General features: G+C 47.4%; 2 protein-coding genes across 3 annotated transcripts in view; one reads left to right on the top strand and one right to left on the bottom strand.

The window, feature by feature from the left end:
• Nucleotides 1-22,702, bottom strand: part of MEAK7 (MTOR associated protein, eak-7 homolog) — a 672,801-nt gene that overhangs the window by 561,628 nt on the left and 88,471 nt on the right. The window lies entirely within an intron of this gene.
• The window catches only part of KIAA0513 (KIAA0513 ortholog), a 68,374-nt gene continuing 63,332 nt past the window's right edge, over nt 17,661-22,702 (top strand). Inside the window, exon 1 of one of the 2 annotated variants that reach the window (XM_050773722.1) lies at nt 17,661-17,771. The gene's annotated coding sequence lies outside the window, so the exon portion shown is untranslated. The remainder of the gene's footprint in view (nt 17,772-22,702) is intronic. The other variant, XM_050773725.1, reaches the window with a different exon arrangement.

A 22,702-nucleotide genomic window follows, 5' to 3' on the forward strand; every position in this document is an offset into this window, starting at 1 on the left:
GGCGGGCTGATCACTTGAGGTCAGGAGTTCGAGACCAGCTCGGCCAACAATGGTGAAACCGCGTCTCTATTAAAAACACATAAATTAGCCGGATGTGGTGGTGCACGCCTGTAATCCCAGCAGCTACTCGAGAGGCTGAGGCAGGAGAATCATGAACCCTGGAGGCGAAGGTTGCAGTGAGCTGAGATCACGCCACTGCACTCCAGCCTGGGCAACAGAATGAGCAGTCTCCAAAAAAAAAAAAAAAAAAAAAAAAAAGCATATGCTTTTTTTAAAAAAAAAGTAAAATATGACTCTCTCACAAATATAAAATGAACGTATGTCAAAGATTTCATTTAACTCATTAATGATGGTATATATACAATGCTCCACTAGAACTCTAGATAGCTTAAAGATAAAAATAAGACCCCATAAGACAAGATAACCCAGAAGGGTATGCCAGACAATACCTGCTTGTTCAATGAAGACACCTAAAGAAAACTATTCTGGTTTTCTTTAGGCCCGGGTGTGGTGGCTCACATCTTTAATCCCAGCACTTGTGGGAGGCCCAGGTGAGCGGATCACCCGAGGTCAGGAGTTTGAAACCATCCTGGTCAACATGGTGAAACCCCATCTCTACTAAAAATACAAAAATTAGCCAGACACAGTTTTGGGCGCCTGTAATCCCAGTTACTCAGGAGACTGAGGCAGGAGAATCGCTTGAACCTGGGAGGCAGAGATTGCAGTGAGCTGAGATTGCGCCATTGCACTCCGACCTGGGTGACAGAAACTCCGTCTCAAAAAAAAAAAAAGAAAAAGAAAACCAGAATATATCACCGCAAAATATGCCTCTTCGACATAAAAATTATTTTCAGCTGAAGGCAATTAAGAAGCAACAAATGCAGGAAAAGTTCTCTTTATCTTCCCCCTTTTCTGCCTAAAGGGCAGGTGTAAATTCAGTTTTACTGGACACTCTAGACTTTTCTTAGCCCAGAGAGGGCACCAAAGGAATCTGTAAACAAACCTTACTCTATTAAAGTTTCTTCCCATGTGTAAACCTTCCCACAGTTTGCCACCCTTGGAAGCTGCAAACTACTTTCCTTTGTCCTGTCATTTCTCTACAAAAGTATTGTTCTTTTTTTTTTAGATGGAGTCTCGCTCTGTCTCCCAGACTAGAGTGTAGTGGTGCAATCTCAGCTCACTGCAACCTCCACTTGGTTTAAGCAATTCTCCTGCCTTAGTCTCCTGAGTAGCTGGAATTACAGGGGCCCACCACCATGCCCGACTAATTTTTGTATTTTTAGTAAAGACAGGGTTTTGCCATGTTGGCCAGGCTGGTCTTGAACTCCTTACTGCAAGTGATCCACCCACCTTGGCCTCTCAAAGTGCTGGGATTGTAGGCATGAGCCACCATGCCCGGCCAAAGGTATTATTCTTTGTCGAAGGTACTGTGTGAAACCACATTCTAAGCTACCTCTTCGAGTTACTCTTTCCCAAGTTTCTCTTATGTATATATGAGATGTACATGTTAATAAACTTCTATTTGTTTTTCTCTTATTAATTTGTGTTTTTTTGTTTTGTTTTTCAGATGGACTCTCCCTCTGTCACCCAGGCTGGAGTGCAGTGGTGTGATCTCAGCTCACTACAACCTCACCTCCCGGGTTCAAGCAATTCTCGTGCCTCAGCTTCCCGAGTAGCTGGGATTACAGGTGCCCACCATCACACCTGGCTAATTTTTCTATTTTTAGTAGAGACGGGGTTTCACCATGTTGGCCAGGCTGGTCTGGAACTCCTGACCTCAGGTAATCCACCCACCTCGGCCTCCCAAAGTGCTGGGATTACAGGCATGAGCCACCGCGCCTGGCCTAGTTTGTCTTTGTTACAGGGACCCCAGCCAAGAGTTTAAAAGGGTAGAGAGAGAAGGAGTTTTTTTTTTCTCCTCCCCTACACACCCAATAATCTTTGCACTCATTTTAAAGTCTTTCTCAAAAAATGAAGAGTGGAGGGCTCCTCACCACATAATGCTCAGTCCCCATGCTTTTGTCAATGCAAAATAATCAAAGGATTGGAATCTAAAGAGAGTTTATTCAAGCTCCAAGTTTGAGGATGGCCACCTGAGAAGCACAGTTCCCAAAGAATGGAAGTCACTGTATGGAGTGTAGACGTTTGGGGATCGTTTATAGAGAAATAGTTTAGGAACGCTTAACAGAATTTCAACATCTTTCTGTAGCAGGCTTAATGCACGGTTACAATAATCTGATTCATCAATGTGCTCCTTTTAGAAAAGGTTTATTTAACATTCCACAGTGAAGGTGCGACAGCCAGAGTCTTTGTGGCATCTGGTGTGACTTAGGTACAGGACAATAAAGAAGGCAGTTAATCTGTAACAAAGATTTTAGTGATTGGAAGGGGAGGACGTCTTTCCTAGTCGTCTACAGAACAAAAATAGTGAGGAAGGGGGTTAATCTACAGTGTATGAAGCAGAAGTTGCAAACATGCTACATGATCCAGTCTCCAGGGCTTAACTTACCCCTTGACAAATTTAGAGGGTCCTGTTGACAAAAAGAGTCAAATAGTCAAACTCTGTGAAATATCTGAAGAGATTTATTCTGATCCAAATATGAGTGACCAATGGCCCAGGACACAGCCCCAGGGGATTCTGAGAACATGTCCCAAGGGGGTTGGGTTACAGTTTGTTTTTTACATTGTAGGGAGACAAAACTTCAATGAATACATGTAAGATGTACATTGGTTCAGTCTGGAAAGGTGGGACAACCGAAATAAGGTCGTGAGGTTGGGGGAGGGGTGCTTCCAGGTCATAGGCAGATTCAAAAATTTTCTCTGGCAATTAGTTCGCAGAGTTATTATCTAAAGACCTGGAGCCAATAGAAAGGAATGTCAGTTAAGGGGTTGTGGAGACCTTGGTTTCATCATGCATGTGAAGCCTCCAGGTAGCAGGCTTAGGAGTTTTTTCTTTTTGAGATGGAGTTTCACGCTTGTCACCCAGGCTGGAGTGCAATGGCGCAATCTCAGCTCATTGCAACTTCCGCCTCCCAGGTTTGAGCGATTCTCCTGCCTCAGCTTCCTGAATAGCTGGGATTACAGGCACCCGCCACCACACCCAGCTAATTTTTTGTATTTTTAGTAGAGACAGGGTTTCATCATGTTGGCCAGGCTGGTCTCAAACTCCTGACCTCAGGTGATCCACATACCTCGGCTTCCCAAAGTGCTGGGATTACAGGCTTGAGCCACGACGCCCAGCCTCAGAGCTCCTAACAGAGCTAAAAAAGGGGCCAGATTCTTAGTAAATTATCTCTTGGATCAAGAAAAACACCTGAATAGAAAAGGGGATTCTCAACAGAATGTAGACTTTGCTCACAGGGGACAGCTTTGCAGGGCCATTTCAAAATATGTCAAATAAATACACTTTGGGCCAGGGACGATTGCTCACGCTTACAATCCCAGCACATTGGGGGGCCAAGGCAGGAGGATAGCTTGAGGCCAGTTTGAGACCAGCCTGGGAGATATAATGAGACCCTGTCTACAAAAATTTAAAAATTGGCTGGGCATGGTAGTGCATCCCTGTAGTCTCAGCTCCTCGAGGGGGTTGAAGCAGGAGGACTGCTCGAGCCCACGAGGTTGAGGCTGATCATCCCATCACTGCACTCCAGCCAGGGAGACAGAGCAAGATCTTGTCTCAAAAAAAAAAAGAAATATACTCTGATTTCTCTCGGGGCCTGCTATCTGTCATGTGATGCCAGAGTCAGGCTGGAATTTGGTGTCTTATGACAAAAAGTCTGTTTCTTCGTCAGTTTTAAGATCTCTGTTTCAATGTTAGTTCTGATCAGCTGCGCCTAAATTCCAACAGGAGGCGGGATTATATATAGTTAGTGAGGCATTTCCAACCCCCACCGTCATGGCCTGAACTAGTTTTTCAGGTTAACTTTGTAATGCCCTTGGCCAAGAGGGAGGGTCCATTCAGTTGGTTGGGGGGCTTAGAATTTTATTTTTTCAACTTTTAAAATTTTATTATTATTATTATTATTATTATTATTTAAATTTATACAGATGAGGTCTCACTATGTTGCCCAGGCTGGTCTCGAACTCCTGAGCTCATGTGATCCTCCCACCTCAGCCTCCCAAACTGTTAGGATTACAGACATGTGCCAGCACACCTGGCCTAAAATTTTATTTTTGGCTTACAGTCCTGAAATGTTCTTTTATACTTGTTTGCATTGCCTGTGCTTTTAGTTACTGGTACAGCTTGTGTAAAACTATACCCTTGCTAAAAGAAACAACAATTAAATCATTAAAATTTAAATTAAAATTTTTGTTTATTAAATTTTAATTAAATCATTAAAATTTTTGTTTAGAGAGAGAGACAAGGTCTTGCTCTGTTGTCCAGGCTGGAGTGCAGTAGCCCTGTTGTAACTCACTGCAGCCTCAAACTCCTTGGCTCAAGTGATCCTTATGCCTCAGCCTCCCAAGTAGCTGAGATTACAGCTGCCGGCCACCACACCTGGTTAATTATTATTATTTTATTTGTAAAGATTTGGGGGTGATGGCAGTGGTCTCACTATATTGCTCAGGCTAGTCTTGAACTCAAGTGATCCTCTCACCTTGGCCCCTCAAAGTGCTGGGATTACAGGCATGAGCTACCGCACCTGGTTCATTAAAATACTTAACAGAGATGCTAGCAGTTGACAAAAATAATTCCATTCTTATCAAGGATCTTCATCTATTTCTCAACGGAAGCAATATGTGGTCTTCTGCAAGTCATTTCCCCTCTGTATCCCTCAGCTTTATACAAAAATAATCTCTAAAATATGAGATTAGACTTGATTTCTTTCTTTTTTTTTTTTTTGAGATGGAGTTTTGCTCTTGTTGCCCAGGCTGGAGTGCAATGGCATGATCTTGGCTCATTGCAACCTCTGCCTCCTAGGTTCAAGCAACTCCCCTGCTTTAGCCTCCCAAGTAGCTGCGATTACAGGCATGTGCCACCACGTCCAGCTAACTTTTTGTATTTTTTTAGTAGAGATGGGGTTTCATCATGTTGACCAGGCTAGTCTCAAACTCCCAACCTCAGGTGATCCACCCGCCACGGCCTCCCAAAGCGCTGGGATTACAGGCATGAGCCACCACACCCGGCCTAGACTTGATTTCTTTTTTTTTTTTTTTTTTGAGACGGAGTTTCGCTTTTGTTGCCCAAGCTGGAGTGCAATGGCTTGATCTCAGCTCACTGCAACCTCTGCCTCCCATTTTCAAGTGATTCCTCTGCCCCAGCCTCCCAAGTCGCTGGGATTACAAGCATGCGCCACCACACCCAGCTAATTTTTTTTGTATTTTTGGTAGAAATGGGGTTTCACCATGTTAGCTAGACTGGTCTCGAGCTCGTGACCTCCGGTGATCTGCCCGCCTCAGCCTCCTAAAGTGCTGGGATTACAGGTGTGAGCTACTGTGCCTGGCCCCTAGACTAGAGTTCAAAGGTTTCTTCCTGTTCAACTGGTTCAACAGAATTTGTGTTTGTTCTGTTTTTGCCTCTCTCTGATTTCACTGAAGGCCTAGGAGCAGAAAATCTCCTCTACAAGTTGTGTAGGGATGCAGAACGTCCCATTTACAGGATGTTTTGTGTCTCCCTCAGGCAAAAACCAAATCTTCAGGAGCTGTTTCCAGCTAAGCCCTCATCACAGGAAATATAGCCCATTTAAAGTAGAGGCTCAGGCCTGGCATGGGCAAGCCTCTACTAAAAATACAAAAATTAGCTAGGTGTGGTGGTGGGCACCTGTAGTCCCAGCTATTTGGGAGGCTGAGGCAGAAGAATTGCTTGAACCTGGGAGGTGGAGGTTGTAGTGAGCCAAGATCACGCCACTGCACTCCAGCCTGGGCAACAGAGAACCTATCTCAACAACAACAACAAATTAAAGTAGAGGCTTTATTTGAATATGTGAAAAGATGCTTAGCCACATTCAGAAAGGAGTGAATACAAATTTAACATATAAGGCAATACTTTTTTTTTTTGAGACAAGAGTCTCGCTCTGTCGCCTAGGCTGGTGCAATCTTGGCTCACTGCAACCTCCACCTCCCGGGTTCAAGTGATTCTCGTGCCTTAGCCTCCCGAGTAGCTGGGATTACAAGCACCAACCACACCTGGCTTTGTTTTTTTTTTTTTTTTTTGAGACGGAGTCTCGCTCTGTCGCCTAGGCTAGAGTGAAGTGGCGCTATCTCGGCTCACTGCAAGCTCCGCCTCCTGGGTTTATGCCATTCTCCCACCTCAGCCTCCTGAGTAGCTGGGACTAGAGGCGCCTGCCACTGCGCCTAGCTAATTTTTTGTATTTTTAGTAGAGATGGGGTTTCACCGTGTTAGCCAGGATGGTCTCGATCTCCTGACCTCATGATCCGCCCGTCTTGGCCTCCCAAAGTGCTGGGATTACAGGCTTGAGCCACCGCGACCGGCCAAGTTTTGTATTTTTAATAGAAATGGGGTTTCACCACGTTGGCCAGGCTGGTCTCGAACTTCTGACCTCAGGTGATCTGCCTACCTTGGCCTCCCAAAGTGCTGGGATTACAGGTGTGAGCCACTGCATCCAGCCTAAATACCATTCTTCACCTAGCAGATGGGTAAAGATTTGGTAATACAAGTACCCTGTGTTTGCAGGGCAAACCAAATTAGTACAATTTCACATTTGTTGCACTCTTTGCAGAGTAAGTTGGCAACACGAGTCACAAACATGTAAGTTCATATACCCCTTGACCCAGGACTTCCTCTCTTTGGAAATCCCAGATGCAAACATCTTTGTGCAGATGGGTGAGTCTATGTATTGGATGAATTCCTGTAGCATGTTTGTAAAAGCTAACAATTGGCATCACCCTCTGTGCCCATCGGTATATTAAAGTCTTATATGTTGGATTCATGAATGGAATACCGTGCTGTGCAATTGTAAAAAGAAACTGAAACAGATTTTTATGAATCGATATGAATGGTCTTCAAGGTTTGTCAAGTGTACTGTGTAAAACTGTATTTGTGTAAAAAAGAATAGTTGTGGATTATGTACATTTTATATATGTTTCTTTGTGCACAGAATCTCCCTGGAAAAAAATATACAAAAAATAGTTCTGTAACTCGTTCATTTTTTTTCCTTTTTTTTTTTTAAGATGGAGTTTCACTCTCGTTGCCCAGGCTGGATTACAGGTGCCCGCCACCACGCCCGGCTAATTTTTTGTATTTTTAGTAGAGACAGAGTTTCACCATGTTGGCCAGGCTGGTCTCAAACTCCTGACCTCAGGTGATCCACCAGACTCAGCCTCCCAAAGTGCTGGGATTACAGGTGTGAGCCACCGCACCTGGCCAACTTGTTCAATTTTTTAATCATGAGCATGTATTCATTTTTACATACATTAAAAAATTTATGTAAAAATGTAATTACAAAGAAATAAGACAACCCAGTAGAATAACTGGCAAAACACCGAACATACTTTATGAAAGAGAATATCTGAAAGATATGAAAGTGAGGCCAGGCGTGGTGGCTCACACCTGTAATCCCAACACTTTGGGAGGCCGAGGTGGGCAGATCACGAGGTCAGGAGATCAAGACCATCTTGGCTAACACGGTGAAACCCCATCTCTACTAAAAATACACAAAATGAGCCAGGCATGGTGGGCGCATGTAGTCCCAGCTACTTGGAAGGCTGTGGCAGGAGAATGGCGTGAACCCGGGAGGCGGAGGTTGCAATGAGCCGAGATCGCACCACTGGACTCCAGCCTCAGCGACAGTGCAAGACTCCATCAAAAAAAAAAAAAAAAAGAAAGAAAAAGAAAGTGCTCATTCTCATTAGTCATCAGGGAACTGAAAACTTAAACCACAATGAAATAGTATGCAGACACCCACTAGAATGGTTAGAATGAAACACCACCAAGAGTTGGCCAAACACGGAACAACCAAACTTCCACACACTGCTGGTGAGAGAGTAATTGGTTTTTGTTTGTTTTATTGAGGTGGAATCTCGCTCTGTTGCCAGACGGGAGTGCAGTGGCGCAATCTTGGCTCACTGCAACCTCCAACTCCCGGGTTCAAACCATTCTCCTGCCCCAGCCTCCTGAGTGGCTGGGATTACAGGTGCCCACCACCACGCCCAGCTAGTTTTGTATTTTTTTTAGTAGAGATGGGGTTTCATCATGTTGGCCAGGATGTTTTTGAACTCCTGACCTCATGATCCACCCGCCTCAGCCTCCCAAAGTGCTGGGATTGCAGGCGTGAGCCACCATGCCCAGCCAAGAGTAATTGTTAAACTGTCCCAGACAACTCATAGGAGGAGCTGCTCAAACTGAACATGCACATCCTATGTTCACCAAGAGACTTGTACTAGAATGTTCGTTCATGCAGTACCATCCATAATGGCCCCAAACTTGAAACAACCTAAATGTCCATGAACAGAATGAATAAATTGTGGCATATTTGTGCAATGAAATACTGTGCCACAACAACAATAAACATACATGCAACACTCAACATGAATCAACCTCACAAATATAATTGATACCAGTGGGCTAGGAGAGATCCCCAAAAACCAATGGGACCTCAACCCTAGCTGGTGTCCAGGCTCTTGAAACTGTTGTGAGAAGGAATTCAAGGATAAGTCAGAAAATAGTGAAAGCACAGTGATTTATTGCGAAGGGAAAAGTACACACTCAAGGGAATGTGGGCGTACTCAAAAGTCACGTGTAAAGGGGTTTGAGGTTGCTACCTCTATGGGTTTCTTTAACCAAGGGGTGGAATATTCATGAAAATTCCTGGGAAAAGGTGGAGATTTCTTGGAACTGTGGTGCCACCCATTTTTACACCAAATCTGGGTGTTCTTGGAACCGTCAAGACACTAGTGGGTGTGTGTTTAGGATGTTAATGAGTGTATATTGAGGTCCTAGGAGAAACCTGGTCACATCCAGTGCCATGTTGGGTCCAGTTGATCTTAGCCAGCTTGACCCACATCCTGGTTTTCAGGGTCTTATAAGTCCATAGCCTCTAGTCATGTGAAACTACTGACTGAAATTTAATTCTCCTGTGGCCACCCTGTATTATTCCTGTCTCATAATGTTGAGTAAAAGCAGCAAGACACAAAAGAGTACATACAATATAATAAAAAGAGGCAAAACTGATCTTTGGTATAGGAAGACAGGGCATGGCAGTGATTCCCATTGAAGGGAAGGGAGCATGGGGGGCAGGGTGCTAGTGATGTTCTATCTCTTGGTCTGGGTGCTGGTTACACGGATGTTCATTTGGTAAAAAATCATTCAGTTATGTACATTTATTTGTATTCTCTTTTTTTTTTTTTTTTTTTTTGAGTTGGAGTTTCACTCTTGTTGCCCAGGCCAGAGTGCAATGGCGCAATCTTGGCTCACTGCAACTTCTGCCTCCCAGGTTCAAGCGATTATCCTGCTTCAGTATCCCTAGTAGCCGGTATTACAGGCCTGCGCCACCACACCCAGCTAATTTTGTATTTTTAGTAGAGACGGGGTTTCTCCATGTTGGTCAGGCTGGTCTCGAACTCCCGACCTCAGGTGATCCGCTTGTCTCGGCCTCCCAAAGTGCTGGGATTACAGGCGTGAGCCACCGCACCTGGCCGGTGTATTCTCTATTTCAAGTAGATGCTGGTGGGGAGAGAGAAAAACTTGCAAAGGTTACGCAGTGGAAAATCAGAGGCTTGTTCCGGACGGGTATTTGGGTTGTTTCTTATTTTTCCCACTGAGTTTGTGATGTTGAGTTCAACAGCCACGCTAGGAAAGCCAGAAGACTGAAATTCCACAACCTGTGGTGTTAAACCCAAAGGGGGTGATGTGTCCCTGAATTCCTTTTCTGCAGGCCACCTCACCTCCGCTGTGGGTGGAGCAGGTCTGGAATTGGAGGGAGGATGCTTGGCAAAGCCTTGTGTGGGGCCACTCATTGAGTGCCAAGCATGCCCAAGATAGTCCATGCTCACTCTCTCGTGGCCGTTAGGACTTGACTCAGAAAGTGTTTTTCTCCCGGAGCCCCTGTGCATTCCTGCAACATATTTCACTTCCCTTCCCTGGTTTACTCCTTGCCACGTCTCACGTCTCACCTGTATCCTTCACTTACCCCACTGACTATTCCTCATCAGAACACAAGCCTCACAAAACGCAGGGAGTTTTGTTGGTCTTGTTCACTGTGTCCCCACTGCCTGTCCAAAAGTAGGCACTCATGTGAATAGCCGCTGCATGCCAGCCCGGGCAACATAGTGAGACCCTGCCTCTAAAAAGTAGTCATTCAGCCAGGTGCGGTGGCTCACGTCTGTAATCCCAGCACTTTTAGGAGGCCGAGGTGGGCAGATCACCTGAGGTCACGAGTTCGAGACCAGCCTGTCCAACATGGTGAAACCCCCGTCTCTACAAAAAATACAAAAATTAGTCAGGCGTGTTGGCAGGCACCTGTAATCCCAGCTATCCAGGAGGCTGAGGCAGTAGAATGGCTCTGTGCCCAGGAGGCAGAGGTTGCAGTGAGCCAAGATCGCACCTCTGCACTCCAGCCTGGGTGACAGAGCAAGACTCTGTCTCCAATAAATAAATACTAAAAACATTTGAAAAAGTAGACATTCAATAGATATGCGCTGAATGAATGAGTGAACTCACTATGATTGGTCCCTTTTCTAGACAAATAGGACCAGAGAGGTTGAGCAGTGTGCTCCCAGTCACACAGTGAAGAGGTGGAGAGTCAGGATGCCACCCCAAATGTGTCTTGAACTTGTTAGCTGCTGTTATACCGCCCATAGACTCCCTTCATCCTCACCACGCTGTGAAATCTTTGTACAGCTGCAGAAACCGAGAGTCAGATGTAAGCCACTGACCAAATGAAGTACAGAAGCAGAGAGAGCTGGCAGGTGAGCAGCACTGGGCTATGAAAGCTCTGCCCTTTCAGCTGCGCCACACCCCTCTCGAAAGAGCCCACAATCCTAGCTCTGTGCCAAGCCAGCCTCCTGGAGGGCTTACCTTAGGCATGGTTCTCCTAAAGTGGGTCCCATGACCACATCCACTGAGTCCTTTAGAAGCAAGCCCCTGCCCATTTGTCCTCAGGCTACAATAACCCAGTCCTCATCTTGTCTACCTTCTCCCTGCGATCCTTGTTTTAAACGCATATTTATTCATTCAAAAAGTGTGCCTGGCACCATGCTAAGTGCTGCAGACACGTGAGTGAGCAAAACTAGGCAAAGCTCCTGCCTGTTATGGAGCTTAGGTCCATTTTCACAAATGCGTAATCGCAAACATGTGCTTCTTTGGAGGAGGAGGATATTATTTATTTGCTGAGATGATACACCCAGGACTCTGACCTGGTCTGGAGGTCATATGCAGGGATTCCTTTAGGATGTGACACGTGAAAGACATGGATATTTGTTGAGCAAAGGAGCTTGAAGTGAAAGGAAGTGAGTTCCGGGCAAAGGGACTCACAGGAAGGTCCCATGGTAGAAAGGAGCATAGAATCTTTGACGCCCTGCGAGGGTCAATGTGTGGAGGGCAAGGGGAAGCGACTCAAGACCACGCAGACAGCTTGGAAGGGGCCAAGTCATGCTGGGCCCTAGCAACAGTGAAGGACGCTGGCATGTGTGAGGGGCAGAGGGAAGCCACTGAAGGACTAGAGCACATTTGTGGTTTCTAAAGGTCACTCCAGGCCAGGCACAGAAGCTCACACCTGTAATCCCAGCATTTTGGGAGGCTGAGGGGGGAGGATTACCTGAGCCCAGAAGTTTGAGACCAGCCTGGGCAACATAGTGAAACCTTGTTTCTACTAAAGAGAAACAAATACAAAAAACTAGCTGGGCACAGTGGCGTGTACCTATAATCCCATCTACTCAGAAGACTGAGGCATGAGAATCACTTGAACCTTAGAGATGGGGGTTGCAATGAGCAGAGATTGTGCCACTGCACTCTAGCCTGGGCAACAGAGCGAGATTCTGTGAAAGAAAGAAAAAGAGAAAGAGAGAAAGAGGAGGAGATGAGAAGAGAAGAGAGAGGAGTGGGGAGTGGGGAGGGGGGAGGAGAGAAGAGAGCCCTCCAGCTGCTTTGTGGAGAACAGATTAGAAAAGGGCAAAGACAGATACAGGGAAATGTCAACTAACAAATGCAGGTGGAGCAACAGAATTAGAAAACTCGGCCAGGCACGGTGGCTCATGCCTGTAATCCCAGGACTTTGGGAGGCCAAGGTGGTTGGATCACTTAAGGTCAGGAGTTCGAGACCAGCCTGGCCAACATGGTGAAACTCTGGTTCTATTAAAAATACAAAAAAATTGGCCAGGCGTGATGGTACATGACTGTAATCCCAGCTACTTGGCAGACTGAGGCAGAAGAATCACTTGAACCTGGGAGGCGGAGGTTGCAGTGAGCTGAGATTGTGCCACTGGACTCTCGCCTGGGCAAAAGAGCAAGACTCTGTCTTAGTAATAATGAGAAGAAGAAGAAAACTCAACATTTGGGGACCACTATAGCCTTATCATTAATGGATGCTAAACCACTAGCTGAAAGTACATTGAGTTTGTTGAAAGACAGCGTATCTAAATAGCCTCAGAGTATCTTCCCCACAAATTTCTGATTACTTACACAGGAAAAAAAGGTACCTTTACAGTGGAGAAATATATCACCATTGGTCAAGCATAGTATCACCAATAATGAGACAGATAATATGTGCCTCCTGATATGAAGCACTGAGATCACAACTTAATTATGCATCACTGTTGCTAAAATGTGTTACCTGACTCTAATAATAAGGGAACAATCAGGAAAATCTAAATTGAGGAACATCCAATGGAACAACTGGCCTGTACTCTTAATAAATGTCAGTGTCTTAAAGGACAAAGAAAAGCTGAGGATCTGTTCCAGAGTAAAGGAGACTGACTAGGCAGATAGAGGAAGGGGCCACAAGCCAAGCAATGCAGGTGGCCTCTAGAAGCCAGAGAAGACAAACAATTCTCCCCTAGAGCCTCTGAAAGGAACACAGCTCTGCTGACACCTCAATTTTAGGCCTTGACCTCCAGAACTGTAAGATAATAAATTATGGTTTTATTTTCTTTTTTTTCTTTGAGATGGAGTGTTGCCTCTGTCGCCCAGGCTGGAGTGCAGTGGCACGATTTCAGCTTACTGCAACCTCTGCCTTCTAGGTTCAAGCAATTCTCCTGCCTCCACCTCCCGAGTAGCTGGAATTACAGGTGCACCACCATGCCTGGCTAATTTTCATATTTTAGTAGGGACAGGGTTTCACCATGTTGGCCAGGCTGGTCTTGAACTCCTGACCTCAGGTGATCCACCTGCCTCGGCCTCCCAAAGTGCTGGGATTACAGGCATGAGCCAACACACCCGGCCAATTGTGTTGTTTTTAAGCCAATAAGTTTGTGGTGATTTGTTAAAACAAAGGAAAAACAGGCATGGTAGTCAAACACACACAGAACTGGTGCTCATTCATATCATCTGCTATTTTGTATAGTTGTTTTTTGGACTCATCCTCTATTCAAAGTATTTCTTTGTTTGTTTTTTGAGACAGGGTCTCCCTCTGTCACCCAGGCTGGAGTGCAGCGGCACAATCTTGGCTCACTGCAGCCTTTACCTCCCCGGCTCAAGCAATCCTCTTACCTCAGGCTTCCAAGTAGCTGGGACTACAGGCATGTGTCACCACACCCAGCTAATTTTTTGTATTTTTGGTAGAGACAGGGTTTTACCATGTTGCCCATGCTGGTCTCAAACTCCTAAGCTCAGGTGATCTGCCTCGGCCTCCCAAAGTGCTGGGATTATAGGCATGAGCCATCACGCCCAACCTATTCTAAGTATTTTTTTTGAGACAGAGTGTTGCTCTGTTGCCCAGGCTGGAGTGCAATGGCAAGATCTCAGCTCACTGCAACCTCCGCCTCCCGGGTTCAAGCGATTCTCCTGCCTCAGATTCCCAAGTAGCTGAGATTATAGGCATGTGCCACCACACTTGGCTAATTTTTGTATTTTTAGTAGAGATGCGGTTTCGCCATGATGGCCAGGCTGGTCTCAAACTCCTGACCTCAGGTGATCCACCCGCCTTGGCTTCCCAAAGTGCTGAGATTACAGGCATGAGGCCCTGCAACTGGTCTCAGAGTTTTTTTTTTTGTTTGTTTGTTTGTTTTTTTGAGTCAGAGTCTTGTTCTATTGCCTAGGCTGGAGTATAATGGTGCGATCTCAGCTCGCTGCAACCTCCGCCTCCCAGGTTCAAGCGATTCTCCTGCCTTAGCCTCTCAAGTAGCTGGGATTATAGGCATGTACCACCATGCCCGGCTAATTTTTTGTATCTTTAGTAGAGATGGGGTTTCACCATGTTGGCCAGGCTGGTCTTGAACTCCTGACCTTGTGATACGCCCACTTGGCCTCCCAAAGTGCTGGGATTAAAGGCATGAGCCACCGTGCCCAGCCAGAATATTTCTGAATATTGATTTAGCCATCCAATAACTTTACTGCTTCTCCTACCACCTTCCCATGTCCTGTCCTTTAAACAATGTCATGAGATATGTTAGCAGAGGCTCCATCCTGGATATCTGTAGGTTTCCCTGCCTGTCCAGAATCGACCCTCCTTGTTCTGACCAGACCACCTCAGTTTCCTGGGAAGAGCCTCCCTTCCCTTGCTCTCCACTCAAGTAGTGTGAGTGGGGCTGACCCCTACTCCTGTGCAGATCTGATCAATCCAGTTATTCCAACAACCTGACCTCAGAGATTGGTTCCAGGGGATGAACACACAGGTGCATCAGTCCATTCCGAACAAATCCTGGGGCTTTTGCTGAAAATATTGAAAGAGAAGATCCTTTTTTCCATGGGGCCTGCTAAGCTGAGACAGACAATATAAGTCTAGAGCTCTTGGAGGACATTCTGTAAAAAGAACCTAATCTGAGGCCAGGCGTGGTGGCTCATGCCTGTAATCCCAGCACTTTGGGAGGCCGAGGTAGGTGGATCACTTGAGCCCAGCAGTTCAAGACCAGCCTGGCCAACATGGTGAAACCCCGTCTCTACTAAAAATACAAAAATTAGACAAGCGTGGTGGTGCACACCTGCATTCCCAGCTACTTGGGGGGCTAAGGCATGAGAATTGCTTGAATCTGGAAGGCGGAGGTTGCAGTGAGCTGAGATTGCGTCACTGCACTCCAGCCTGGGTGACACAGTGAGACCATTAAAAAAAAAAAAAAAAAAAAAAAAAAAGGAGCTTAATCTGAGACTAAAGCCAACTCAAAGGAGCAGTGAAGAGCGGGAGAGACCAAGTTCTGATGACATCACTTGTGCTCCTGGATCGTGCTGAGTTAACCCCAGAGCCTTTTAGTTATGTCCGCCAACATATTCCCTCTTTTTTCGGGTTGGGGGGGCAGAGACTGAGTCTCATTCTGTCATCAGGCTGGAGTGCAATGGCGAGATCTCGCCTCACTGCAACCTCTGCCTCCCAGGTTCAAGCGATTCTCCTGCCTCAGCCTCCCGAGCAGCTGGGACTATAGATGCACACCACCACGCCCAGCTAATTTTTGTATTTTTAGTAGAGACCAGGTTTCACCATGTTGGCCAGGATAGTCTCGATCTCTTGACCTCTTGATCTGCCCGCCTCGGCCTCCCAACGTGCTGGGATTACAGGCGTGAGCCACCACACCCGGCCCCCTCTCTTTTAAAAACCAGTTTGAATCGAGTTTCCATCACTAGTAACTGAAAGAATCCTGGGAAATAAACCTTCTGAGTCCAGATATATATTTCCACCATATTTCCTTGAATTACCAGTTTATACATTTCACAGCAAGAAATAAGGTTAACCTAGTGTGACTTGGTCTTTGTCACTGGTGTTTCATCTTCGGAGAGGTCACAAATTTTTTTTGTTAAGTCATCTGTCCTGAAGATTTTCCAGGCCCAATGGCAAGTTCACTGATCTGTGGTTTGCAGAACTCACTTTCTTCCTCTTTTAAAAAATGGTCATGTCATCTGCCTCTCTGTAACCTTTTGACAAGGTCAGAAAACCTTCTACGAAGTCAGGAGAGGGTCTGCATGACATTCCCCTAAAACAGAATCTGACTAAATGAGTCACCTTTTTTCAATTCTCCCGAACAGCTGGCAATGCAAGGGCAGGTCAGGATGGCACAAGTCAGTGCCTTGTGAGAGGTTCACTTGCTGACCCAGGGAAGGAGTTTCTTCACCCACGGCATCCATCCTCCTCCATTCCCATGAATTCTACAACATGGCACTTGCATTCTGCTGGACTCAGGGCAGAACCCTGCAGAGACCAAAGGCGCACCCACTCACCTGTAGCAACCATGTCAAGGAATGAGGGGTATTTGACACAAACTGAATTCACACCAAGCTGGAGACTCCCTGAGTTCCAGCTTCACATGCTTGGTGGCCACACCCAGTTGATCAAACAAATCTGGAATGAACCAGAAGGAGCTATGGTGCTGAAGACTCCATAATCCTCAGGGCACTGCAGCTCCCAGCTTTTTTCTTCATGTGTTCCCTTAAACTTTCCCAAGGAGTCTACAGTTCAAGTCTACATCTTTCCAAGGACTATCACTTCTGCCTGGGGTGTGGGACAGATACTTGGTCATCAATCCACATGTCATCTTTTCTCTTAAGTGGTAGAACTTGTTTCTCCTGCATAACTCCCACAATTTCAGAAAACCCACCGTTTTCTAAAATTGACATTCAGCCCTATTTCAGATATCACTGCATTTCTTTAGAGACAGGGCTTGATCACATCATTTAAGGAGCTACCAGAAGGAGCATTATAGCCCTGGAATGTAGTTGTACAAACATCTTCAGAAAATTTGAGGTGTCAGTTAATACTCCAGAACCAGATTCTCCACTTTGCTAGGTGCTGGAGTCGAGTTTGACACAACCCCCAAATTACTAGGGAGGGGCTGTCAGTTTATGTTTCCATACTTCCTCTACAACTAAAAAGGCGTCCAAAGGCAGCACTTCTATTTAAACAACTTTTTTTGTTTTAATTGAGGAGACATAGAAGAAACTGAATGGCCTGAACGTTGTGTTTATTGTATTTGCTGAAAAGATGCCGACTGGCCTAGAATTTATGGAGCAACTGAGATGGAATCTACCAGTCTCAAAGATGCCCCGTTTTAAAAAATATATTGGCCTCCGATTGCTCTTCCATACCATGTATCCTCGCCGGACATTTTTCTTTGTAAAATTTAAAAAAAAAATTATATCATTTATTTATTATGATTATTTTTAGCTCCGGCTCAAAGCCTCGCTGGACTAATTTTAAAGGTATGTTGGTTAATGTCATGCCTTCACCGTAACTAGGGGATAGGGCGGGTAAATGCCACGCTTGTTTTAAAGGTAGGGAAACCCAGGGCCAGGAAACAACTAGAATCAGACGGTATTTCCTAGATCCCTGCTGGCGCTTCTCATGCTCCCAACAAAATCATGAAATAACCCACTCACCTGTACGCACCGGCCCTGCCCCACCCACTGCTCCCAGAGCCGGAGAACACCCAGCCTCTTGGCAGAGAAAGCAAGGATCCAGGTATCCCCGGGCGCGCACCCACGTAGCGGAGCAGGCCTCGGGCCCCGCAGGCTCCGCCCTGTCACGTGACACCAACCATGGGCCGCCCCTCCTGGGAGGGGAGGGCACGACCCGTCTCTCGCCTGCGCAGAAGGGGCTGGAGGCGGGCACGTCCAGTTGACTGACAGCTCGCGCCGCGGCATCGGGAAAGGACCCGGCTGCTCGCGGGCGGCGCAGTCGCCGCAGCCGCGGAGTCCGACGGCGCCGGTTCCCTGCGCTGTGTGCCCGCGGTGAGAGGTGCGGTGGGGCGTCCTCAGGCCGGCCTGACAGGCTCGTGAGGGGAAGGATGACCCGGGAGGGACGGCGGGGACCCGGGACGGGGGTCTGCGAGGGGTGACAGCTGGGAGCGCCGTGGGGCGGGGGGCGCGAGGAGGGAGGAGGGGTCCGCGGGGTAGGCGGGGGCGGGGCCTCGCGGGCCGGGGGCTCAAGCCGCGGTTCTCCGCAGGCTCCTCGCCTGCTGGAAGGCAAGGGGAATAGGGGAAGGTCGCTGGGAGCCCATGGGCGGAGGGGCAGTGCGGACGCCGGTGAATGAGTGCAACCCGGGCCGCTGCCGGGAGGAGGCGCCCCCAAACCGGGGGCAGGTGGTGGCAGCAGGTGGCTTTGGGATGGAGCTGGTGTCCCAGTCTTGGGGGAAGAAGAAATCCCGGACTCCTGCAAGGGCATTCTGGGGAGAGGGTGCAGGGACCCGGGGGGTAAAGACATTGGCGAATCGTGCGTGTGTGCGGGTTGATGAAGTTGCTGCCTCACCGCTCCCGGGGCTAGCAGGGTGGGGTGAGAGAAAGGGGCTTCCTGGCCTGGGTGGCCAGCCCTATCCATTCTGCCTCTTCCCTCTGCTCTTGATGGGCCCGTGAGCAAAGGGGAGGATTGCAGAGAGCATAGCAATGGAAATGCGGTTTTAGCAGCTCAGTTTAGGACCGCTGGATCAGGTGGAATTGAACACGTTTAGAGGATCTTGGAAAGGACAGAATTGAGTGTTCTGGAGCTGGGTGCGTGCCCCCCATTCCTGCCCTTGTCCTGGGTTTGTGCTTCCCTGGGTTGCAGGTTGATTAGACTTGGGAAGATGAAAAGGGGAAGAGGAAAAAAAAGACTTTGCAGGGGCACCAGCTGGGTCCTCTTCCTCTCTAGTTAGGGGCCAGGCATGAGTCCCAGCCTCCGGATTGTGCAGGAACAGCCTCTGAGCTGGCACAGGTGAGGCGCCCCTGACGTGGAGGTAGTGGCTGTGGTGAGTCAGTGTTAGAGGCAGGCTGACAGCTGTCAGGGCCAAGGCTGCTTTAGCCAGGCTGTGACTTGATGTTGATGTTTCAGATTCATTTCCTTAGAGGCAACCCCCTCCCTCAACCTAAAAGCAGGGCAGAGAAATGCTTAACACAGAATCGTGCAAAGGAAAAAGGTGTGGGTTATATTGCATGTGAGCGTTCCTTCCTGTCTTCCCCCCATTTCTCCTGGGAAGTGTATGTTCTCCATTGTTCAGTGTCTCTGGCTGTCACTTGTTTTTATTTCCACTTTGTTCAGAAATAGGACTGCTTACGCCTTTGAAGCACGGGACGAAAGGCTATTGAGATTGGCTCGCAATGAAAAAGTTGACTCATGAGATTTTCTTTTTCCATTAAAGAGATGAAGATGGCGTGGGACTCACATGTAGGCAGCCTTCACGATCAGATCATCACTAGCCTCTCTGTGTTACATTCTGACGTTTCTGGCCGTGTTTGCCTTTTGTATGGGACGTGTCAGTTAGTGTGAAGGTTGGTTTGCGTTATTTGAGATGTAACAGCCAAAGGCAATGAGAAGCCACTTGGTGACGGAGTAAATCACAAGCCTTAAATAATTTGCTGCTGAATGCCAGAAAGTGGAGGATTTCCATAGATACTGGCTATGGCTCCCTTTTCATGACAATAACTGCTTCTTCAAAGGTGAATTGCTTTATAGTAGCCCCAGTGGCTCTGAGGAGCATCTTTTAGGACAGTCCCCAGGAAGGGTTTGGGGTGGGATGAGTCATGCTGCCTGCCTCTCTGTCCTCCCACCTTCTCCCTCCTTTCTCTCATAAAGCAAAAGTAATCAGGTTAAAAAAAAACACCAAAAGCAGCCTGGGGCAGTTTTTTAAAAAAGTCATGAGAAGTCAACCAGCAGCAGGAAAGACATGCAAAAGCAGGAGTAAAAAACTCTATTGTCCATAATAACCCTCACTTTCATACTTCACAAGGGTTTTCCCACGCAGACTCGTGGCTAATCTTCATTATAAGCTTGGCAATCAGGATGGGTTTGTTACCATTCCCATGTCACAGATGAGGAAACTGAGGCTGAGTGACTTGCACAGGGTCACTTTGCTACTGTGGGCACAGTGAAGTGATCAGGCCAGCCATCTGACACTGGATATAGCAGCCCTTACCACTCTGTGGAATGGGAAGTGGGGCAGATCCGGGTGGCTTGTGCCTCACATGAGGGGTCCTCAGAGGCTTGCAAAACATCCTTTTCTTCCACCACCTGCCCGGCTTACCGAATCCGCCGCAGCACCCCTGCCCCCACCCCAAGCTTGAGGTAGTCTGCGTGGACTCAGATTTATTTAGACGTCCTTGAGAAATCCAATAGGAAGTATGATTTCAAAGAGCGTCTTTTGCTTAAGTCTCTGTATTTCCACATAGCCCAGGTGTCTTCAGCTGTGTGAGGCAAGAGAGCATGCAGTTCTCGGGCAGCCTGCTAGAATCGTTTTCCTTGTCCTCCACCCGAAAGAGAAATGCAGTGGTTGTGAAACCAAGGGAGCTGACCAAGTAACTTTGTTTATTCTAAACCATTTTTTATATGTGGCATTGTATGCATTATGGTGACACTTAAAAATAAGCCATAGGGCTGGGCGCGGTGGCTGTCGTTTTCCTGTAATTCCGGCACTTTGGGAGGCTGAGGCAGGTGGATCACGTGAGGTCAGGAGTTCAAGACCAGCTTGGGCAACATGGTGAAACCCGTCTCTACTAAAAATACAAAAATTAGGGCCGGGTGCGGTGGCTCAAGCCTGTAATCCCAGCACTTTGGGAGGCCGAGACGGGCGGATCATGAGGTCAGGAGATCGAGACCATCCTGGCTAACCCGGTGAAACTCCGTCTCTACTAAAAAATACAAAAAACTAGCCGGGCGAGGTGGCGGGCGCCTGTAGTCCCAGCTACTCGGGAGGCTGAGGCAGGAGAATGGTGTGAACCCGGGAGGCGGAGCTTGCAGTGAGCTGAGATCCGGCCACTGCACTCCAGCCTGGGCGACAGAGCGAGACTCCGTCTCAAAAAAAAAAAAAAAAAAAAAAAATACCAAAATTAGCTGGGCATGGTGGCGGGTACGTGTAATCCTGGCATCCTGGCTGAGGCAGAATCACTTGAACCCAGGAAGTGGAGGTTGCAGTGAGCCGAGATTGCGCCACTGCACTCCAGCCTAGGTGACAAAGAAAGATTCCATCTCAAAAAAAACAAAAAACAAAAAAACCCCCAAAAAGGCGTAGTTGTTCTGAGGGAAGAACAAGTTTTAATCCCACTGTCTAAATCTGGGCATCACAAAGAGGACTTCGGGAGAGGTTGGCCGATAAATGTTTCGGCAAGTCAGTGGTATAAAACAATGGAAAGCCAAGGCAACCCCGGGCACATGAACAGAAGTATAGGTCTGGAATGAAACAGGGGACAGTCCCAGTCTACTCCATGCTTAGAACATTTGTGTTCTTTTCTGGACATCACATGTAATGAACAGTGTAGAAAAAAATAAGCATATTCATTGGAAACTGCTACAGTGGTGAATGAATTAGACGTAAGCCTGGAGAAGCTTGGGAACTGTGATTTATTAAGCCCAGGGTTCCAAGAACCAAGGGACAAAAGTAATAGAAAGACTTGGCCTTGGCTGGGTGTGGTGGCTACACTTGGAATACCAGCACTTTGTGGGGGCCAAGGCAGGTGGATCACCTGAGCCCAGGAGTTCAAGACCAGCCTGGGCAACATGGCGAAACCCCATCTCTACCAAAAAATATACAAAAATTAGGCAGGCGTGGTGGTGCAAACCTGTAATCCCAGCTACTAGGGAGGCTGGGGTGGGAGGATCACTTGAGACCCAGAGGTGGAGGTTGCCATGAGCTGAGATTGTACCACTGCACCTCAGACTTCAGTTTTAAGACCGTGATTGTGCAAGAGTGGTCGTTTAAAAACTCTGAGTTAAATCGTGTCTGTCTCTAGCAGCTTCCCAAGACCTTGGTCAACTAGGGCAACTGCGCAGGTGCTGACTGACCCTGCCTGTTTCTCCAGCTTCATCGACTGCTGCTGTCACTCACCAAGGTCCTGCCTTCTTCCTGTGCCTTGCGAGTGCCAAAATGACTCTGCCTCAGGGCTTTTGCACGGGCTGTTCCTCCTCTTTCCATGGCCAGCTTCCTGCTGTTCCCATCACTGCTGCAGTATCACATCCTTAGTGAGACCGTTCCTAATAGTCAGAATAATGTTCTTTTTCCTCTGATCCCTGTCCACTCACTCTGTCATATTATAGTGTTTTATTTTCTTCATAACAATATCAGAAATGACCTCGTTTATTGGAGAATGCTTTTACTAGAGACGGTCAAACCTAGCCTGGCTAGTGGACCATTGGGCAAGAGAATTCAGGCACTAGACAGACAGTAATGCCAGGTCACCTTTATTTCTCTCAGGACTGCTCTCACAAAGAAGTACACATCGGGGCTTAAAGCAACCGAAATTTATTCTCACAGTTCTGGAGACCACAAATCCAAAATGAAGGTGTCAGCAGGGCTGATTCCTTCTTGGGGACTCAGAGAGAGACTCTGTGCCTTGCTCCCAGCTTCTGCTGGTGGCCGGTGATCCGTGATGTCCCCTCACTGGCATCTGCGTTACCTTAGGGTCAGCCCCTGTGGTCACATGGCCTCCTTGTCCCCTTGTGTCTGTCTCCACTTCATGTCTTCTCCTGTGGGTCTGTGTCTCTTCTCCTCTTAAAAGGGCACCAGTCGGATTGGACTTGGGTTCCACACTACTCCATTATGACCTTCTCTTTTTTTGAGACAGAGTCTGTGTTGCCCGGGCTGGAGTGCAAGGCATGATCTCAGCTCACTGCAACTACCGCCTCGCGTGCCTCAGCCTCCCCTGTAGCTGGGATTACAGGTGCGTGCCACCACGCCTGGCTAATTTTTGTATTTTTGGTAAAGA

This window comes from Macaca thibetana, chromosome 20 (genome assembly GCF_024542745.1).
Source record: "Macaca thibetana thibetana isolate TM-01 chromosome 20, ASM2454274v1, whole genome shotgun sequence".
Classification (NCBI taxonomy): Eukaryota; Metazoa; Chordata; class Mammalia; order Primates; family Cercopithecidae; genus Macaca; species Macaca thibetana.